The sequence below is a fragment of the Xiphias gladius genome, chromosome 6 (genome assembly GCF_016859285.1).
Source record: "Xiphias gladius isolate SHS-SW01 ecotype Sanya breed wild chromosome 6, ASM1685928v1, whole genome shotgun sequence".
In the NCBI taxonomy this organism is placed as follows: Eukaryota; Metazoa; Chordata; class Actinopteri; order Istiophoriformes; family Xiphiidae; genus Xiphias; species Xiphias gladius.
In genome coordinates, this window is record NC_053405.1 from 7,765,348 (window position 1) to 7,785,089 (window position 19,742).

Here is a 19,742-nt window from a genome sequence, read left to right on the forward strand (position 1 = left end):
TCCTGTGGCTATAGACGGAATATCTTTGGCTTTTGGCCTGTTGGTTGGACCAAAATAATAAATCTGAAGATGTTACGTCGGGCTCTGGGGAAATTGTGATGAGACCTTTTCACAATTTTCTGACAGTTCATAGATGAATAAGGATGAATCAGAAAAATAACAGGCAAATTTATCAATACTGAAAATATAATAGTTAGTTGTGGCCTTAATACAAAGGGTCTGTTTAGTCTGTGTGTGTGTGTGTGTGTGTGTGTGTGTGTGTGTGTGTGAGTGTGTGAGAGAGAGACATAGAGAGAGAGAGAGAGTGTGTACATCTGCCAACAAAAACATGCGAAATGTGTGTTCGTGCTCTTATTCACATTGACTAATATGCATGCAACCACCTACCCACACACACAGACACACACACACTCTTTGTGAAATCTAAAATGCACCGTCACGGTACCTTGGTAACTGACGTATCCCGGTTATTTTTAAGGCACACAAGCGCATACTCACACAAACACAAACACACACACACACACGCACATACACACACACACACACACGCACACACGCACGCACGCGCGGCTTCTGATTTAGGCAAAGTACATTAATCCTAATTTTCTGAATCGGGAAGCGGAACGTGTCGATTGCTTAAAAACTGCCTCAATCCAAGAAAAACAGACACATGTATTCAGTTCAATACACACAAACTACATTAAAAGAACTGTGTGTGCATGTGTGTCTATGATGAAAACTCCACTGCGTCTTTCATCTCTTCTCTCCCAGCTTCACTCTCACGCAGGCCTGATGAATGGATAGCTGGAGAGAGGGAGGGGGGCTGGACAGGGAGCGAGAGAGGAAAAGGGAAGGAGAGAGGTGAAAGGAAGCGAGAAGTCACCGAGGGACAGAGGTGCATAAAAAGGAAGACACATGGGTTATTTTCATCCTGAATGTCCGCAAGCTAAGAGCCAGGAAGAGATGGAAAATCCTTTTTTTTGTTTGTTTGTTTTTTTTTCTTTTTTTCTTCAGACCTCTCTATCTATCCATTTGCGCATGCCGGTTTGTGTGTCTTTGTATGTGCGTGTGCATGGTATTAAAAGCTCAGCGGGAGGCTGGGGGAGAGAATCATATTTCTAAACGTTGATAAAGGAGGGAGATGAGCACAAACACACACGTGGTGTAAATACACTGACTCCCTCTATAGAAGACACAAACTAACCATAAATCTACTGGAAGATAAAAGACACAGAGACATACAGGTTGTCGAGCTAGCCTACATATTTTCACAGTAAACAAACAGATGGCCATCTACAATGATATGCCAGATAAGTACGCAAGATGCTCAGATAAAGAGATGACAGGACTGGACCAAACAGATATACTAAACACTGCCCATCTGCTTGATCCTGGTGACAAATTGGGTTTTGTGTCTCAAGCTAGTTATTTCTCTCCACATTATGCCACAGTTGGCACAACTGTCCCAGCTGAAATGGTTTAGGACAAATCTGGGGCTCCGGGAGGTGGCCAAAGTGCTGCACTGCATAGAGAGATTTGAAGCGGCTTAGTCAGCTGCAGACAATGCACAGCAGTGGCATCATGACACGGAAAAACAAAGCGTCAGTGGGTCATTATTGGTTTGTGTTTGTGCCGCGATGCAGGTTGGCAAAGCATGTGCTGGCTTTTGCCATCTTCTGGGAAATGACATGACGGCACAGCAGGAACAAACAGCGATGTATAACTGATGGTGCAAACTGCTGTTTTTCTTATTTTCAATGTTTTCTCAGTTTTTCTATTGACAGATGCCTGTATACAGTGCTTTGCATTCTGTAGTGTGTGAATAGAGACATTTTGTATTGTTTGGGCTCTTAATTCCCTGGATTTAAAAGGGAACAATTGCTGATTTTCAGCTTAAATGGCTAAAGAGTAGCCCCAGCTTTTGAACACTCCAACACCATTCACTCAACTATGAATGTAAACACACTCAAATTAAAGCTAAACGATGACTTCACAGTCGTTATTTCATTTCAGATGTGCTGGAGTGCTGAGCCAACACAATATAAATGTGTCACTGGCCAAGTATTCACTGACAGCACTGCCCAATTTAAGTTACTGTGAAACCAGAAGAGTCTACAGCCATGCCCTCCACTCTGTGAAGCGGTACTTAGGCAGTGCTATAAGGTAAATGCTAATGTCAGCATTCTAACACGCTCCCACAGCTGAGGCTGATGGGAATGCGATGCATTTTGCAGTTACTTGGTCATAATCCAAGTGTTGGAAAAACTGAAAATTTCTACCCCACGGTGGCACTAGATGAAAATACAGGGGATCGCATCAGTGAAAAGAAAGTATAATTTCATCATTGCATGACAATACATCCAAATCGTTTTCCAGATATTTCCCTCAAAAATACAAATTTCAACCTGGTGGTGGCGCTGCGGCAAAAAGTCAGGGGATCATGATAGTCATTATAGGATTCTTCCTCTCATTTGAACAGGAAAGCCTGCTACGGCCATTGCAAATATGCGGTACAACCAGAGATTTGAGCAGAGGAAACCAATTTACTCTGAGGCTTGATCTGGGCTCAGATGAGAGTTTCATTAAGACACTAATGTTGCCAAGGAAATATGACTGCGGTGCAAGGAAATATATTCCACAGAGACTGTGTACTTGTGCTACCCAACCAAACCCTCATTTAAGATGCCAAATATAGTATATCAGAGATGCAATTCAGCTCTCTCCCTCGCTCCCCTCTCCCCCATCACTGCTACCTCCCCACATCTCCATCCGTTTTTTCTTCCCCTTTCCCTTTTCAATCTCTCCTTCCTTTCCGTTCCTTAATCTCTTGGCATCTGATATACTGGGTGCAAAAAGAGATGCTTCAGTGTTTCAAGGTCCCACTGCTGACTGATACAAAATATCTGATTGGGGGACACACAGGCTGAAAGACAGATAGCAGGGAAAACGTGGCCTCTGGAATGCTGTGCCAAAATTCGCTCTCTTTCTTACTCATTCTTTCCTTCAGTGTGTCTCTACCAGGACTCCTTATATTGACATGGCAGAGGTGAGATGAAAGAGGGTTTCTGTCTCCTTCCACCCATCATCCCTCCCTCCTTCAGTCCTATTCAATTCTTCCTTTCTGTGTCTCCAAACTCCCTGCTCTTATATATTCCCCTCCCTACCCTCCTCCCTCCTCCTCCCTTCATTCATGTGTTTCTCCATCTTTAAGACCAAGCAGAAGTTCATCTCTCTCTCTCTTTTTCCTCTCGTCTTCATTCCCATTGTGTCCATTTCTTAGATGCTGCATAAAGTAAACACTCCGCAGGATCCCATCCGTCTAGCAAAATGCTTTCTAGCAGCAGGATGAAAGGCTTGCTGCGCTGACTCGAAATCAGGGGCTATCTGTTATCTGATTGGCTGACATGGAGAGCTGTCTGTGTATTTTAGTTACCGGGGAGAACAGGGAGATAATGGCACCGTGTCAGCAACTTCTGGAGCTGCAGGGGCCAGAAGATGATAGAAGAAGATAGGATGGCCAGTCATCTGCAAGTATGAAAATGCATTGTCACCCTTTCTATATAACTGGTCAAGAGATATTTGAATTCCATTTTTTATTCTTCACAACCACACTGTTGGAAACATCACGTGAACAGTATATCCAGGCTCTGCAGACATCAACGCGAGGCATGCAAAGAATCCCTATTTTGTGTCATGATTGACTAAAATTGCCATCCCAACAGATCACTGCTGTTGTAATTATTATTGTTATTATTTGCCATAAACTATCCAACTGCAACCTCTGTGCCTCAAAAATAAATTTAAAAATTTAAATTTTAGACAGCCCTTTAACACACAACTCTTCCAATAATTTAATTGCATTTATCTCCTTCTATGAACTTCTTGTACTGCCAAAACACCGGGGAAAACTTCTTTAAATGCAATTTTGCTGTAAAGATATATGGAGGAACTGCTTTTTTAAAAACGAGGAATGGCTTCAAACACTTGGCCCTGATTGACATTCAGAAAAGGCCTCCCTGATGATACAATCCTGCTGATTGTAGTCATTCACGGTGGGTGTGCCAGTTCAAGTGCTGCAATCTAGCCTGATTGTGTCAAGATGACACCTGTGCATTCTCTCTCTCCCTCCACTTATGCCTCTGATTCTCTTTTTGGAGTCTCTGGCTGCAGTCGAATAGCTTTTTTTCTTTTTTTTGCTTAGGAAGCTTCCTAACTGAGTGAAATGACCCAGAATTTCTTTAAGTGGCGGCCATGATAAGAGCTGGTCGAATTCTCTAAATGCTAAGGGAAAGTATTTCAGTGCTTCACTTCTTATCTCCTTTAGCATAGGGTACACTGGGCCATCCTTTATGAAAGGAGATAATGCCGTCCCACAATTCCTTGTGGCAGCAACATTTAAAGGGACGCACCATTTGGCTGTTCACGAAAACAAATGATCAACAAGACCGACAAGGGATGCAGATCATCATGTAAGGTACCGTTGCTTATAAAGCATTTTCCATCCTATGTCATAGCTTGCTAATAGGCTTATGTTGAACTTTCAACAATATGTTAAACCCATGGGTGAACAATGAATGTTAGACAACTGTTGTAAAATGATCAGGGAAGTCGACGTTGTAGCATATCAAATGCGCAGTTTGCATTAGTTTTTTCCCCATTTTGAACATTTTCGTATTGCCAGCCTTTAGGAATATCATTTATTAATTTTACTTTCAGTCACAGATGCTGAAACCCTTGCCTTTATTAAGGCAAGGGTTTCAGCATCTGTGAAACTGGATCATCTCTAAAGTGGGAAGAGAAATGCAGCCAAATCCCCCAGGCTCTGAGTATATATTTGTGGTTAAAATGTTATTATAAATGGGTATGGCTCATTAAGCTATTTTGGACCTACTGGCAGGTGGTGAAAGAATTGTGGCTGGAGGGGCAAGTGACTGCCATGCAGGCTTCCAAAAAACCATTTACAAGGTAAAGCAAATCATATGGCTAGGCACTGTGGTGGGCTAGTGTTTGTGGATATTATGCTGTAGAACTAAAACAGGCTTACATAGGCTACTCCAGCCTTCTATTTGGAAATGTAAAGTGCCTATTAATTAGTTATCTACACATTTTATTCCCTTTTTTTGAACATTTGAGGCGAAAGCAATTATGATTAGCCACATATTTGAATGGCTAGTAACATTTAGACTATTCCATTATTGGTCACTGTGAATTCTGCCAAATCTCCCCTTTCCGTAACATTCTGTTATCCATGGTTTTAATAAGAGTTGAAGAAACCCCAAACGGCACAGGCACAGACAATAGTGAGGCAACAGCAGCTACTTGGCCATGGTTTGATGCCATGCATGAGGCACTTGGGGAAAAGCCGTCCATTCAGCCTCCCACCATTGTTGCCTCATGCTCGGTGCCAAACCATGGCCAGACTGCTGCTGAAGCCTCATCCTCTGGATGTGAAGAGCCTTCAGGAATGTCCCTCCTGCCTGGCACAGATAGTGAGAAGGAATCTATGCCCTCCAACTGCTCAAAGCCACCCACTAAAAGGCCAAAGAGGGGTGGGGGCAAAAAGCAGGCTGAAAAGGAGGAAGCAAGGGATGTTGCTCCATACAACCAAAATGAATGATTCCTTTTTTCCAAATTTGTTTAAAGAAATAAGTAAGTAAAAGAAACGTATAAGGAATCCTGTTGTGTTAATTGAAAGAAGTCAAATACAAAGCTCTTCAGTTGCTGAATGAAAGGAATAGTATTGAGTACATATTGCTTCAATCCACAAACAAAAACCTATCCAACCTGTCATAACTGTCCCTGACCACTGATCTCACCACTGCCTCACTCACTGTACTGTGAAAGCCCCGTCCTCCCACCTGTTACAAAATGGCCAGCAGAAACAGATGACAGATGTCAGAGCCCCTTTTTCAGAACTGTCACCTCAAACACGAGATTTCTGCTGTACGTGCGACATAATGTATGTTCTTTACTGTGATGCACATGATGAGTAAATGTAGAAGTACCTGAATGCAAAGTGACCAACCTATTCCTCTGAAATCTACAAGCTATATATAATGACCACACAGGTAAAAACAAAAGGAGTCTGGTAGTAATGGAACACATGTAGACTATGCAGGACATGTTGTCCTATTTACTAAATACTTCCATTTACATTCAGACACCCTACATTTATTATTTAGAATAGACTGACCAGTTGGAAGCCTACCACTGGTTTTACAGATAGTCAATGATTTTAATGTTTCTTAGGTAGCCCATGATCTTCGCATCTCTCACAGAAATATCCACTGTAATAAATATGACAAACACCGTGTGAAAGAAAAAGCAAGTTCTTGATTTATTAATGTGCAAACAAAAATGTAGAAGGAATGTTCTTGAATTATTGACTGAAACCAAACTGTAACAGGAAAGCCATTTATTCACTTTAAAAAATGAAATAATCATGATCTTGCAGAGGTGAGGGACAGTCTATCAGTGCAGGCAGTGCTGCAAGCTCTGAGACGACATTAGTGTCGTCACTCTGCGACGACATTAAGAGCAAAGGTGTGATCCAATCCCAGGGCTTTGAAGACGATCTCTCGCCACCGTGTCTTCATCATGTTGAAGGCCCTCTCTTTAATGGATCAGGCTCTGGCATGGTAGGCGTTGAAGTGTGCCTCAACTCTTCCCCTCACTGGTTACCGGTATGGGGTAATGGGGTTAACTGGTGCAGTCGGATAAGGGTATCCCCCAGCCCCCACATGAAGTAACCAGCTGGTGGGCAAAAGCCCCTGACAAACACTGGACTAGCACCCTGGTGTCATGGACTGCACCAGGGTAACCAACGAATATGTCAAGACATTTGCCAGTGCTGTCCTAGATTGCCTGAAGCTGGACAGAGTGGAAGCGTTTCCTATTCAATTGATCTTGTGCATGTGGACCATGTGGCTGTTGGCATGGTGTTGAAAGCCATGGTCAACTTCAGCACACTGTGCCAGTTTGGGGAAGTGGACCACTTTGTCCAGGAGAGACAGGATTGCACCACACATCCGATGTACACCGCACACAGACGTCTTTGGCACATCGAAGACCCAGGAGACAGTGGTCTAAAACAGTCCATATGTCAGCCAATATGAGACGTCTTTTCCTAAGTCCTTTTGGATTCTCCTTCCTTTCCTTGATCTCATGCCATTTTCCACTGAGGTCGTGGAAAAGGGGTTAGGAAAGGACATAGGCCGCGATTTTTTTGACTATTTGACTCTGTAGTAGAGTCCCAAATCAGGGTCCGCCTCATTCAAAGGATGTACAATGGACTTGGGAATACTGAGGGCCCCAAACGCTGCATTGAGGACCGCTTTTAACAAATGCGTTTGGAAGGGCACAGCCTTTTCAACCCATTTTGATGTATTAATTCTTGAAATACACACTTCAAATGAGGCAGATCCTGAATTAGGACTCAGTTAAAGATAGTTTTTGCTTTTCAGCTATTGCAAGTTTATCTAATTAATTTAATGTCTGCCTCTTACCTGTGTATGTTTTGCTTGCCAAGTCTGGTGTTTGTTTGCCTGATCCTGCCTGCCCGTCACTGAATAAAGTGTTACCCTACGTAAAATGCCTTTTTACTAACATTTTGATCCTTTTACCTGTTGCCAGCAAAACTCTGTTATGAGCTAACAAGCCTTATATTTTAAAGCACACATTATCGTTAATATCATTTCTGGCAGTACATATCCACAGAGACATTTATGCCACAAAATGTGTCACAAACTTTTTCATCAATGCCCCTGGTATATGGAAATATTTTAATGGTCATATTATTTGCCAGTTTTTTATCGTTACACGGTTTTACGTAAACTATCTGTCCTGCAAAATTACATTTGTGGGACTCGGGATTGGTTTTTAGCTGACATTCAGTCAGTCTGGCACTGCCAATTCTTTTGAAACCACTGAAACAGGATTGACCACAACTGTGGAATTACATAACAACAGAAAACAAGTGGCGTAGACACTAAGATACAGAAGTGTCAGCATGGTCCTTAGTGAGAAAAGAGTGTTTTAGCAGCTCCAACAAGAAGTTGTGAGAAAATGAAATACAGAAACACACAATCACATAGTCACAGGTGGAGGAACAGACAGAGTTCACGATTCATTCAATCCCAGTCAGGCAGCAGCTCCACAGAGGAAAGACACTCTGCAACTCACACGAGAGAGGTTCTGACTGAGACAAACACACACTGAAAGCTCACAACTTGGTTGCAACTGTGTGTGTGTGTGTGTGTGTGTGTGTGTGTGTGTGTGTGTGTGCGTGTGCGTGTGCCAACACTGCATACATGCGCAGTGTTATTTCACACTCTCACACACAAACACAAGTTATATGCAGCAGGGAGGCATTCATCTGTTGATCTACATTCCTGAGCTTCATGCAACCCATTAGTTGCGAGCTATCTCACCAGTTAGTTTGAAAGATGTGAAGAACATCAAACAACCTTTTGCACGCGCACACACACGCACACACACATAAATGCCCTCTGTCACACTGAGAAAATATCTCCCATCTACTCACTCTCAGCCATCTCTTCACTTTTTTCTCCCTTTTCATCTTTGTTTCAGCTCTGCCTTTCTTGTGCTCTTTTTTACGTCTCTCATCTCAAATGTGTGTGCTTTAACCTCTTTCAGACGGCGAAAGCATGCGTTGAAGTTATCTTGAGAATGAGGTTGGGGGCTTTGAGTACAAGACAGAAATGAAAACCATCATTCCATTCTCACAGGTGCACAGAGGCACACACAGAGGCACGCCGGGGCAAAACAATACTTGAATACAATTTGAATATTGACATCTGCCATTCATTACTGACACCCTCTGCAGCAAATCGGGGGACAAAGTCAAGAAAACAATGAAAACAACAGCACAACCCACACACCTGCAAAGACAAGAGGAACGAATACAGCAAAAGCTACAGCAGCAGCAGCTCACACAGTCACAAATGAACTTTAAGTAGATGGCATCAGAGCCTGGGTATATTCTGAGCCGACGAACAACACATTTTAGCTGTGAACTACCTCACTGAACTGGCGCGTGACTCATTCACAAGTCCACAGGTTTAAAAAGGTAAAAAAAGAAACCTCAAAGACACACAGAAAACAGCAGGTGTTGACAAAAAGACACACGTAGACATGTCTACAATTCTGCAATTCCGCACTGCTGTAGCATCAATGATTGTGACGTGAGCCGTGAGGCAGCATAGGCAGAGCACGGATGGCTTAAGTAGACACTGTAATGCAAATTGTGTAATGCAATAAAAGTGCTTTTGCATATGCTTCAGGTATTAAAGTGTGTTTGAGTGGAACACAGTTTGCCTGGATCAGTTTGCAGCGACTGCTCCATTTCAAAAAATTTTTATGAACACACAAGCATCTTCATTATTCAAATGTACACTCTGAAAACTAAAGGTTATTTCAGGATTCTACCACAAAGACATGCACAAACATGAACACTAACATACATGCATACACTCTTCGACTCTTCGCAGGGAGTGGTCACTTTCAACAACACTCGAACAGGAAGTTCCTGCCTCCTCCGGCCAGCCAATTACAACACAGTATTTCACGACGGAGGTTCCATTAAGGAAGTCCCACGTCACCCTCGGCACTCTCGGCTCATCTGAGGACCGGCCCTGTTTTTTCCTGCCTGTCAATGCCAGGAACCCATTAAGAAGCAGTGGGATACAAAGCAGCGAAACAATGTAAGGATGGACCTAGCCTTTGTTCCTGAGTGTTGTTCCTTGAGAATTGTCCAGTGGTGTTACTTTATTTCTGGCTGAGCTGCAGTGCAGGACCTAGCTTTAAATTTTACCTAAAAACCTGGCAGTATATATGAAGATTGCTTCTAACTCACTGGAAACTATATTCCTACCTCTAATCTTAAAGGATGATTACTGTTGTTTTACATGTTTTAGCTCATATTTACTAAAATCAAATATATGGTTTGAGGCAGTACAGTATAACAAACCCAATCACAGCAAACTGTTTGTCACCTTTTATTTTTTGTAGATCAGATTGGAATATTTTTAAAACTCTTATTCTTTTGTACATTTAAGGCATTCTTCTATTTTCTTTATTCTAAGATTTTAAACCCTTTTACTGCGAGGACATGTTCAAAATAATCCTCGCAAGAAACTACATTACCATGCAATTATAATGTAAAGTAAAAGGTGAGTAATTAATGACCTAAAAACGTAAGTTTCCTTTGGATTACCGTTGAAATTGCTGTAAAGAATAGTTAAATTGAAAAGTGAAAACCAGGCTGGTGTCCCCCACCCAACTGCAAGCCAAAGAACAAGGGAAGCCTTACAGCTTGTATTGTTCCTCTAGCTTCCCTCAGTGATGAACTGCAGCCCACCTCAGTGACCCTGTCCAGCTAAACTCACCCACTCACGTATCCATGGAGACGCCACAAAAACACACGTACTGTTGCTGAGCTCTCCAACACTGCTCACGATGCAAATCGATGCACAGCAAAACCCGCTGTGTGTCAAAGAGTAGACAGATTCCCACAGGAACGTGTCGCAAGAAGACACTTAATGCCGCCGCTCTTAGTGGTGTTCAGGTATTTTGTAAGCACTGCTTTTTTGTAATATTTAGGCAAGGGTTTGGGAAAAACTTAGAGAACTGAGTGGCACACAGGCATTGTTCTGACCCAGATTTAGCATCTGAAAACGTATTGCACGAGAAAAATGAAAAGCAGGGTCTTCCAAAAGGCTAATGTCATCAAGGAAAAGAGATTCCTTTGTCACGAATGCTTTGATATGATTGGCTGAACAAAACATGGAAAAGTAATAGGTTGGGGTGAAAGTATGAAACCTCATCTTTCAGCAGGAACTTTAACCTCTGGCTGATGGATAATTTTGTCTATTCTAAATGCCCAAACCCAAAACAACTGCCTTTGTGTTTCTTCCTAATCAATGTCAGCGCATCGAACGTGACATTAGGCCCAATAAAAATGAAAAAGAAGGGGGTGGCCTATGCCCATGCAATGTGCTAACCGGCAGAATTTAACTCACCGGCAGTTCTCCACTGTAACTTTTCAACAGTTATGGCATGTTATATGCTCAGTAATCCAGAGGTTGAAGGCGTGATGGTGACTAACAAGATTTTTTTTTTTTTTTTTGCTCTGTCGCCCAACATAAATAAACCTACCACGACTGATAAAAATGCATCAAAACCGTGGGGATTTCTCATGGTCTTGTTAAAATAAAACACATGGTGAATGTGATGACAGTGCAGCTCATTGTCAGATCAGCTACTGTATATTGTTGTTATATAGGACAAAGGCACTGTAGGTTGAAGGAGGAAACTGGCATTGCCCATTCTAACATATTCTTTCCACCCTTTTCTTATAATTACAAGAAATCAATCTTAACCTGGACAGGAGTAAATAAACGCTGGGAGAGATAAGGTGGGGTCTCCGAGTTGCGATGTGCCATGTCATTTATACAACACCGAAATGAATGATTCAAATTGTTTTGCCCACAGAACCAAACTGATAGGTTAAATGAGTTCAGAGTCTGTAGTTAGACTTTGCTGTGTACAGATCTAAGCCAGCTGACATTCCTTAAAACACAAAATGTGCTTTCAGGGCAAAGAAAGAAATCTGCCTTCCTTGGCAATGACTTCTATGCTGTCTGGCTACTGTCCAAAAAATGGGCTGGATCCACCTCAGCCACAACAAACTCATGAATAGTCAGGGGCCAGAGCGTTGGTGCCTACAAAATTCTCATTTTGTCAAAAGGAAATAAAGTTTCATGTTTTTCTGTATCCACATATTTATATTTTTATACTTTATCTAATAGCATTTATCTTTAATCCTTATTTTCTAAGGGTCACGTGTGAAAATAAAGTAAATTAATACCGGAGTGTACTAAAGTTGTCCTCATTGTATTCGCTAGTGTTGGACAATCCGATGAATTAGACTACTTAGAATTTCTCCTCTCACACTACCCAGCCAAAAAAACAAAACAAAAAAACATCTGAGGGCCACAAAGCAACTTTATCTGAACTTCTGCAAAGTCGTGCAGTCTGTGGGAAGCTGTGGTTTGCAGAGCAGATGTGCTGCAAGCGCAGAGTACACTCACACCTCTGGCCCAGCGTGAACTCACCCCTCTTCTGACACTGAAAGGAAGGAATACAGCTCCAGCTTTAGGATACCAACATGGTGAGAGAGAAAGCTGTGAAAGCATGGCACAGCTGAGGAATAGTGTGTCAACAGAGAATGAGATTAGTAGCGCTATCCCTAGGCGTTCGCTCAGCTGGTGTGTGTGTGTGTGTGTGTGTGTGTGTGAGATAGAGAGAGAGAGAGAGAGAGAGAGAGAGAGAGAGAGTTGGCTCTCATGTATCTGTGTGTGTTCTTAGTGAGGGGTTTCTGGCTTCTTTGACTGACACGGACAGAGAGTTTCGGGAGTCCCTCTCCATCCCGTAGCGCAGCTAAGAAGCCCTAAAGCCCCTTAACCCAGACTCTGCCACTTGTTCCACGAAAGAGCATCTCTCTCTCTCTGTCTCAGTGTTTTTTATACTAGAAATACTGTGGAGAAAAAACAATAAAAAGTCCAACCTAGCGTCACCCTGTTCAAACGCACATATACACGCCTCACATTGTTCCCTTCTCTATCTTTGTTTGGTCTTTGTGTTTGGTAAAAAAAAAAAAAAAATGAACACCTTCATCCTTTTAAGCAATCAATTCAGTACACACATTAGTGCACAAACACTCACGCTGTGCGGGAGAACAAAGAAGAAGCTTGAGGAGGAATCGGTGGATGTGGAAGTCTGGAGAATATGAACCACATGGGAGCACCGGGCGCTCAGCCAGTCGAGACGGAGCACAGACTGGCATTGACTGGCACTGGTCAACTTCACGCCCACACACACAGACACACACCATGCATATTACTGCCTATCTCAGCTCTCACTCAGTGAGAAAACAACCTGCAGCACACTGCTCCAGACACGCCAGGCGCGCACACACATCGCTACAATGTTTGCATGAAGAGATCGTGTCATGTGCCGTGTGTTCTGTCCTGAGTTATTTCTTTGCTGACGGCTATCTTTAGAATAAATCTGAATAATTACCATCGTGACCAACACACAAACTCAGAAGACACAAACAGAGCGGTGTGTTTTTTTTCCCCCACTGTGTGCGTCGTGAGCAGGGAAGAAAAACATCGAACGTTAGGTTGTTGAGTGTGAAGCAACTGTTCTGTGCTTCTCTCTGTATAAGAGCAGCCAACCCAGGATACTCACTGGAATGGCTACAGATTCTGGGTGGGCCCTGTACGTGTAAGTGTGAGCGTGTGTGTGTGTGTGTGTGTGTGTGTGTTTGTGTGTGCGTGTGTGTGTCTGTTTCTCTGCTTAAATGCACTTTCCATCAGATTAAGCCGCTAAAATTTTACTGTACAGTTCTACCAGGGGCTTGGTCCCTAAAGATATGGTTTCCACAGCAGGACCATGCTTTGAGCTAAATGCTAACATCATCATGCTAACATGCTTACAATGACAATTCAAACACACTGACGCTTAGGAAGTTTAATGTTTACCATTTTCATCCGCTTAGTTTAGCATATTAACATTCCGACATTTGCTCTTTAGCACTAAACAAGTGAGACTGATGGGAACCTCGTGCAAAAACTGATGATGATGGCGACAAATGAAAAGTCAGGGGAGTTGACAGAAATTATTACGATTCCAAATTTCATGGCGAGCCATTAAACAGTTGTCGAGACAATTCACTCAAAACCACAAATGTCAGCCTCATGGTGGCCCTGGCGACAAAGTCAGGGGATCACCAAAGTCATTAGGGTTCATCCTCTGGACATCATTAAAATCTGTCCAACATTTTGTGGAAATCGATCCAGTAGTTGTTGGGATTTTTCAGTCTGAACTGAAAAGATCAATATTGCCATCCATAGAGTCACTGTGCTTGCTAAAAACAAATACTTCATACAAAGATGAAAATCCAGCTGTGTATTATAAATAAAAAAACAAAGAAATATGATCTGTGCAATTAGATTTTCTCAAATGAGCTTTTTCCTCTTAAACGTTACTCATTCTGTTGAGTTTGCTGCTTTGATTTAGCAATGTCACAGCTGTGGGTCACAGGCAAATAAACCCACGAATTGTGGTGGAAACGTCACAGTCTCTTCATCGCAGAATTCTGAGTGAGTCACTAAAAAATCAGTTCAAAACAAATTTATCATTTTAATGCTCCCGATCCAGTGCAAACCTTGTTACTCTGCTTTTGCTGATATTAATATTTCAACTCGATTTCGAAGGATCACAAGCTCCTCTGAGTGTGAGAAAATTCTGAGATTGCACTGGATAACCTTAAAAATTCACGGGACTCAAACTTTTACAAAAAAAAGGCAGCTTTGCTTGTTTTCATTTCCTGAAAAGCGGACATTTCACAGATACATGATTTAGTCAGACAGTGTCAATTTGCAAATCACACATCATGGCACCATTACCGCGACTGACTCTAACAGCCACCAGCATTTGAGCTGGAGTGACTCACCTCTCTGCACCTCCAAAGAAATCACACTGACACACACAGACATATAAAACATAGACACACACAGAGCGTGGGACGTTACACTAATGCAGGTCAGCCTTATCTCGGAGGACGCCGTGCGTGTGTATGAATAACAATGTGCCCTTTAACCTGAGCATGAATGAAGAGTTCTTAATGTCTGTGAATGCAGCATACAACCCACACACACACACACGGACACACACACTCACACACACGCAGTGTGGCACCCTATAAACATGCCCCATGTGACAGGAACGCTTTGCCTTTTTAATGTTGTGTAGCTGCGGTTAGCCAACCAACCATGGCCAAACGCTCTGTGGCAGGCGGAGCAGTGACCAAAACTAACTGATAATATATGCAGACCGTAAGAGAGCAGCGATAGAGAGCGAAAGAGGGAGAGAGCGAGGGTGAGAGTCAAAGCCAGGATGCACAGTGAGTGCACGCAGATCGCCGAGAAGCAATCGTGCCAAAGTTGCACATAAAATCACTCAAAACAACAAACATCCCTCGCCTTTTCCTCTCTACTCCATCCTCCGCCTTGTTAGTGCACTTTCTGCAGTATGTGTGAACCGTGACCGTATGCATACGTGCAAGTCAGGCTCCAGCTGAAAAACATTAGTCAGGCCAGCAGGGAATTTTACTGAAACCTGGCCCGGCTAATTAAATGCTTTAGAGAAGGGATAAACCCGTATAGAGGGTCTTAAAATTCACAGAAAGAGAGAGGGGAAAAAAAATAAAGATGAAGAAAGAGATTTTCCTTGTCAGTATGATTGTACATACATGTACAAGTATGTGTATGCATGCCTACCTTGCAGCATCTGATTAACACGCACAGATGCTGAAGATCCCAAAGCTTATGGCAAGAACATAAACATCAGCACACACAGCGAGAAAGATGATAAAAGCCAGTATTCACAGTATGGCTGGAATGTATATAAACTCCCCTGTGCTGATTTGAAAATGTGGATTCAGTAAAAAAAAAAACAAAAGAAAAAGAAAAAGCCCAAACTGTCTTTAAAATTAACGTCAACCAAGACAGGAGGGACAGAAATTTAAAATAGAACAACAGATAGTAGCAAGGAAGACGTAAAAAGAATAAAAAAGAAACAGAGATGAATATGCTAAATCTGACAGAAGATACCTTGAGAAAAGAGAGTGGGAGAGGAGGGGATGGCAAAGGAGGTACACAAGAAATTAACAAAAAACAGCTGAGAAAGGAAAAACGAGAGCAGAAAAGTCAAATAAAGAAAGAGATGTAGAAAAAAGTGAGGACCACATCAATCCCTCCCTTACCTCTGCAGCCGCGTGTGGTGTCCTTTGGGACAGAAAACGTAGTGGGGACGAAACTTCAGCTTCAACAACACTGCTACAGATCCCCACTCTCTACGTCTTTCCAAGGCACCACACATATATCTCTGCCTATCAGCCAAAAGCAAACTCTCCAGCCCACTAGGACGGTACTCTGTCTGCCTGCGTGGGTTTGTGGAAATGTATCCTAGATGGTGATGAATAGTGGTGGGTGAAAGGAGAGTACTACGCTAGAGGGCAGACAGACTGGCTTGGAACAGGAGAGCCGGGAGAGTAAAGACCAGACTGAGTAGGATGGAAGAGTTACTGTTTCCTAACATCAGAGCAGCTGGGCTGGAAACACCCACCTCCTCAGCATGCATCAAATGGGGAGTCGCTCAGATTCTCTGAAGTATGCGGAGAGAGAGAGAGAGAGAGAGAGAGAGAGAGAGAGAGAGAAATCATACATGCAGCCTGAGATCTGATCTGATCTGATATATGCACATACTATATGCATGCGGGGGTTTGCACACATGCGTACACTCATAAAGGATCTCATTAACTCTCTTTTACTGACACACACACACACACACACACACACACACACACACACACACACACACACACACACACACACACACACACACGCAGACACACGCAGACATAAAACTAATCTCACTTGAACAGCGCCTGTGAGAAATGTCTGCCAGGGCTTTCGGTGAAAATAAATAAAGATGCTGATGGGAGAGCAAAACAAAGATACCATTAAGTTATCATTAAGTTGCGGAGCTGAAAAAGGTACTTGAGAAAATCCAGTGCTCCCAAGAGACAAATCTGGGGGATCAAAATGATTTCAAAAACCCCTCTTGCGTTTTCCCTGTGAAATATTTTCACCTCTTCCAGGCTCTAAAAATGCCCGAAATGAAACAATCTGAGAAGGAAAAAATCATTCTTCACAGTGAGGCCATCGCCTGTGACATACAGACATTTCCTGATCTTATTTTAATTAATAAGGCAATTGACAGAAATTTTTCTCAGCAACTTTGATAATCATTTCAAACTATTTATTAAGCAAACCTACACCAAATACGGGGATTTGACACGTTTCTCTGCTTGATATCCATGTATATTAAATAACCTTTAGTTTTGGGCTCTGGGAAACGAAACAATTAAAGTAAAAGTTCAATACCGCTACTGCTATACCACTCGGTTTCCCCCAGTCGCTGGCAGAAGCATTATACAGTATTTACCGTGCAGGTATGAATCTGCTCATCTGATTCTGTAACTCAAGAAAGCAAATAAGTGGATATTCCAAAATGTCAAACTTTCCCTATGATCTGTTACTGAAAAAATAATGAATAAAAGAAAAATAATCATTAGTTGTAGGCCTAATAAGTTGATGTGCTTGCGTTGACTATGTGCGTGTTAGGGGCAGGGACTGTAGAAATGGGTGTGATTAAATGGTTAATAATGTTACACCTGGCCGGCCTGCAAAATTGGACAGAGAGAGGGAAAAGCAGTGCATACGTGTGTGTACAGAGGGGTTTGTTGTTGAGAGGAAAACTGTAGGAGACTTCAGGACGCGCTTCCCATTGCTGGAGCGCACTATTGCCTGTTGCTCAACACGCCTTCATCTTCCCCCCAGTGTTCCCCTCCTGGGAGAGAAAGCGGGTGTGGGATGGAGGGGGCCGTTTTCATGTCGTGGGCCAGGGCCTTTGAGCCGCCACGCCACCCGCCGCTGAGACCTCCGTGCCTACTGGGACAAAGCCTGCCTTGATAAAGGCCGACTCCACCGCTCAGTGCACGGAGAACGATCCCCATTGCTACTACAGGTTGGGGGTTAAATTCCCGCTGGCTCTGCCAGTGGGCAGCGATATCTCTAACATGTTTGCATTCACAGTTGGGACGGGTTTGTTCAAATTCAACAAAGTGGATGGGGTGAAACCGGTGGTTTCACGTCTTCGAAAAATGGAAAAAAACAAAACAAACTCTCCTGCAACTACAGGAATACATTTCCAGGAAAAAGGACATTTCCGCAACCATTTCGTTGCTCAGATCTGTTCGGTGACCTCGTTCCGTGTCTGACAACCCCGCTGCGTCCAATGTGTAATGTAATAGCCAATCAAAAACAAGGTCATGTTTTGGATTTGAGTAGTGAAGTATATCCTCAGAACATGGGTGGCGGGCTCTGCCTTGTTCATATTACTTGGCTCCCCTTGAGAAAATGATGTTATCAGGAGGTGATGAGGGAGGTAACCCCTTTTTTTTTTTTTAATGCTTCTCCTGGTGAGATGGTTAGATTTTAGATGGGATGTGAGAGAAAACATACCCCCCTTTTTTAAAATCTGGATAAATCACCTGCCTGTTATGACAGCTGTAATGAAATCGTGTCCATTAAGCAATTATTAAATATTACATGTGAGCTTTGAAATAACAGTGAATGAGGTAGGCCTGTGATGTCCCGGCGCACTCATGTAGTGAAGAGATGTACTGCCCGAGCCGCCACGGAGCCGGAGATTGCCGAGATAACATAATCTGAGACTTCAGACTGAGGGCGGCGATGGCGGTGGCTCCATCGTCAGCCACAGTTTGGAGGTGCAAGAGGTCCCGCGCCTCCGAACTACTCCCGCCCCGCCACTGTATCGGCATCCTCACTGCAACATCCCCTCGACCGCCAAGCCAGAAAAAACCCGATCGGGCTTCTGGACGCTGGGGCGCTGAGGCTCATGCCCACCGATAGTAGGCTACGTCTCTGCTGGCAGGTAATCCGCAGCAGCAGCGGCAGCGGCGGCGGCGGCGGCAGCGGATCGTCCTGCATACGTACCGCCGTACTGACAAACGCCTTTACCGGCTGCGTGCAAAGGAGGAAACGAACACACCTCCCGTTCCTTATTTCTTTACTGCTTTCAGGTGCGGCAACCCCGTCCATGTCGTAAAAACGCACGCCAGCAACAACACTCTGTAGCCTCGTTATAAACAACGCGGTGCAAACTGATACAAATAAACCGGGGGGGAAAAAAAAAAGAAAAAGAAAAAGAAAAGAAAAACAGATTCAATGGGATGCTATCGTTGCGAGCCATTCAGACAGTTTAGGGGGTAACCTTTCTAGAGTAGAAAGCCTGGAAATGGTAAACAGCATCTTACCGTTAAAACCCTTGAAGGAGAGCCTCTGCTGACTGGCACACGGAGAGATGCTCCGGCGAAGGTAGGAACGATGCTGCCGGACGGTTCAGCCCACGGTCCTGTGGGCAACGTCGCCCCCTGCCGGCCCAGGGCGGCCGCTGCCCCCGGACCGGCCGTTTTCGACCGATTACGGTGAATCCGTTCGCGTGTTTATGTGTTGGAAATGTGTCGGAGAGGAAATGTGGCCACACGCGTCCCGTTAAAATAGGATATCCAAAAAAAAAAAAAATAAAAAATCTATTTTTTTAGGTTGTGCCCCGCAAAAAGGAAGATGGTCAAGTCGGACGTAGTATAACGATACTTCCGTTTAGACCGAAATAAGAGCCGATAAGCCCTGTTAAGAACAAGAATAGGGTAGATGTATTTAACTTATAGGATATCAGTGGTGGAGGAAATATTCAGATCTTTCACTTGACTAAAAATAAATACATAAATAAATACTCCGGTACGATCCAAAATTTCATTATCAGTAAAATGTACACTTTGGTGTTTGGTTAAAATAGGGTCTTGTCGTTAACCTAGTAAAACCAATTGTTGTCACTTCTGTGTGGATACATTTAATTTTTTTTCCCCCAGTGTCTCACTGAAATTTGATCCCATGTTCTTGCTTAGGGTTCTGCAATACACTGGTTGACCTCTCCTTGTCAACACTGCCTAATCAGATTAGAGGAGTAATGTACAAAAAGTTAGTTGAAACGGATCTGTGCAGGAAAAA

At 43.2% G+C, this 19,742-nt stretch overlaps 1 protein-coding gene across 3 annotated transcripts in view; it reads right to left on the bottom strand.

The window, feature by feature from the left end:
• Nucleotides 1-19,038, bottom strand: part of kank4 (KN motif and ankyrin repeat domains 4) — an 81,911-nt gene extending 62,873 nt beyond the window's left edge. For 2 of the 3 annotated variants that reach the window (XM_040128404.1, XM_040128399.1), the window contains exon 1: nt 15,851-16,138. The gene's annotated coding sequence lies outside the window, so the exon portion shown is untranslated. Of the gene's footprint in view, nt 1-15,850; nt 16,139-18,988 lie in introns of those variants that run through there. The other variant, XM_040128401.1, reaches the window with a different exon arrangement.
• Between the last annotated feature and the right edge of the window lie 704 nt (nt 19,039-19,742).